Source organism: Tupaia chinensis, unplaced genomic scaffold (assembly GCF_000334495.1).
Source record: "Tupaia chinensis unplaced genomic scaffold, TupChi_1.0 Scaffold143655_1, whole genome shotgun sequence".
In the NCBI taxonomy this organism is placed as follows: Eukaryota; Metazoa; Chordata; class Mammalia; order Scandentia; family Tupaiidae; genus Tupaia; species Tupaia belangeri.
The window spans coordinates 77158-79431 of NW_006203503.1; the positions used below are offsets into that span (position 1 = coordinate 77158).

At 35.6% G+C, this 2274-nt stretch overlaps 1 pseudogene; it reads left to right on the plus strand.

The window, feature by feature from the left end:
• Positions 1 to 784: 784 nt before the first annotated feature.
• On the plus strand, positions 785 to 1556 carry LOC102499721 (zinc finger protein 22-like; annotated as a pseudogene).
• The last annotated feature ends 718 nt before the right edge of the window (positions 1557 to 2274 follow it).

Genomic DNA, 2274 nt, shown 5'->3' on the forward strand with positions numbered 1-2274 from the left:
TTTCTGTTTGTGCCTTTTTAGTTTTCCTGATATAGTATACCCTTCAATATTTCATGAATATCTTCTCTAGTGTTGATACATTTTTTCAGTTTTCTTTTTTAAAAAAAATATATCTGGAAGTGATATTTTTGTGTTCTTCCAATTTGTAGGATAATCTCACATGGTATAGTATTGGTTGAAATTGTCTTTCTTCCAGTGTTTTGAATATGTCTTCCTGTTCTTTCCTTGTTTGCATTGTTTCAGTCGAGAGGTCTGATGGTAGCCTAGTAGGACAGCAATTTGTAAATAACTGCATTTCTCTCTTGCCATTCTTAGAACTCTGCCTTTTACCTTGATCAATCTGGCTATGACTACCATTGAGAGAATCTTCTTAGGTTTATCCCAATTGGGGTCCTTTCTGTTTGTTAGGTATGATGTCTGAATGTTTCTCTAGGTTTGGAAACCTTTCTTCAGATATTTCATGGGATAGGTTTTTGTTGCTGTAGTCATATTCTTCACTTTCTGGAATACCAAGTATTCAGATATTTGGGTGTTTAATGGTGTCTAGTATTTCTGGTATGTCATCTTCATTCTGACTTCTCAAATACATTTTAAACTTAAACATAGATCCCATTTCAGTAGGTTAAAGAGGTATTAAAGTTGAATATTTAACAGATCATCTATAATTTGTTGTCTTTTTTCCCTTCTATTTGCAGAAAATTCAAAGCTGTGTAATTCTAGGAAATGAAACATTAGTTCAGAAGAAGACAGTAGATTGCCTTACAGATACATTTTTCTGTTCACCATGAGATTAGGAAAACCTAAAGGGAGTATTTCTTGGAGCTCAAGCCAAAGAAAAACCTATGAGAACCAAAGCAAAACAGGCAGGCAGAGGCAGAGGCAGAAATGGGGAATTTGACTCAAGTTTGAGTAGGCTGAGAAGAAGCTTGGATGAGAAACCCTATAAATGTACTGAATGTGAGAAGAGTTTTAGTCAGAATTCAACTCTATTTCAACACCAGAAGATTCATACTGGAAAGAAATCCCATAAATGTGCTAATTGTGGGAAAAGTTTCTTTCAGAGGTCTAATCTCATTCAGCATCGACAGATTCACACCAGAGAAAAACCCTATATTTGTGATGAGTGTGGAGAAAGATTTAAACAGAGCTCAAATCTCATTCAGCACCAGAGAATTCATACTGGAGAGAAACCCTACCAGTGTGATGAGTGTGGCTGTTGTTTCAGCCAGAGTTCCCACCTTATTCAACATCAGAGAACCCACACAGGGGAGAAGCCCTATCAGTGTAGTGAATGTGGCAAATGTTTCAGCCAGAGCTCTCATCTGAGGCAGCATATGAAGGTGCATGAGGAAGAGAAGCCTCGTAAAACCTGGGGTAAAAATATCAGGGCAAAAACTCACTTGGTATCTTCTTGGAAAGCTGGTAAAGGAAGGAAGTCAGTGACAGGTCTCCGCTAAGTAAAGGGCACTGCTTCAGCCCTCTTTAAAAATATGTAAGTAGAAAAATTGAAACTGTCTGCTTTAGAACTGGAGATGCTTTATATGAGAGCATTGAAATACTAATATCTTTCCCTAGCATGGAGACATTGGGAATTTAATGGCATTGGACTGAAAGAAACTTCATAAATCCAGCTTCCCTCTTTATGTGACATGGAGTGCAGAACTGAAAATGTGTTTTGAAAGACTATAAAATCTGACCTCATTTGAAATTGCTTCCTGCACCATATTGACAAAAACCATTATGTTTTGACAACACAGTTGTGAATGTGCAGACACACCATTGATACTCAGTTTTAGGACTTCTGTGCAAAGAATAAGTAAAAAGAAATTTCCTTTTTCGAAGTTCTGCAGTAGATGAGAAGATTTTAAGTTTGTAAAGCTTTGTAGCATATTAACCATTGGCTTATGACTCAAGAGTCAGCATATTAGAGTGTATTCAAGTTCATAGATTTTTAATAAGGCCCGTCACTCTATGTTAGCTTTCTTGTATCTTTTTTGAAGTTCTGCAGTAGATGAGAAGATTTTAAGTTTGTAAAGCTTTGTAGCATATTAACTATTGGCTTATGACTCGAGTCAGCATATTAGAGTGTAGTCAAGTTCATAGATTTTTAATCAATAAAGCCCATCACTCTATGTTAGCTTTCTTGTATTTCTTTCCTTCTGCCTATATGGATAGTTATTAAAGGAGTAAAGATTTCCCTGTTTTTTTCTTTTTTTTTTTTAACCATATTCTTACTAAAGTACTATAGAATCCAAACCAAAAAAAAAAAAAGAA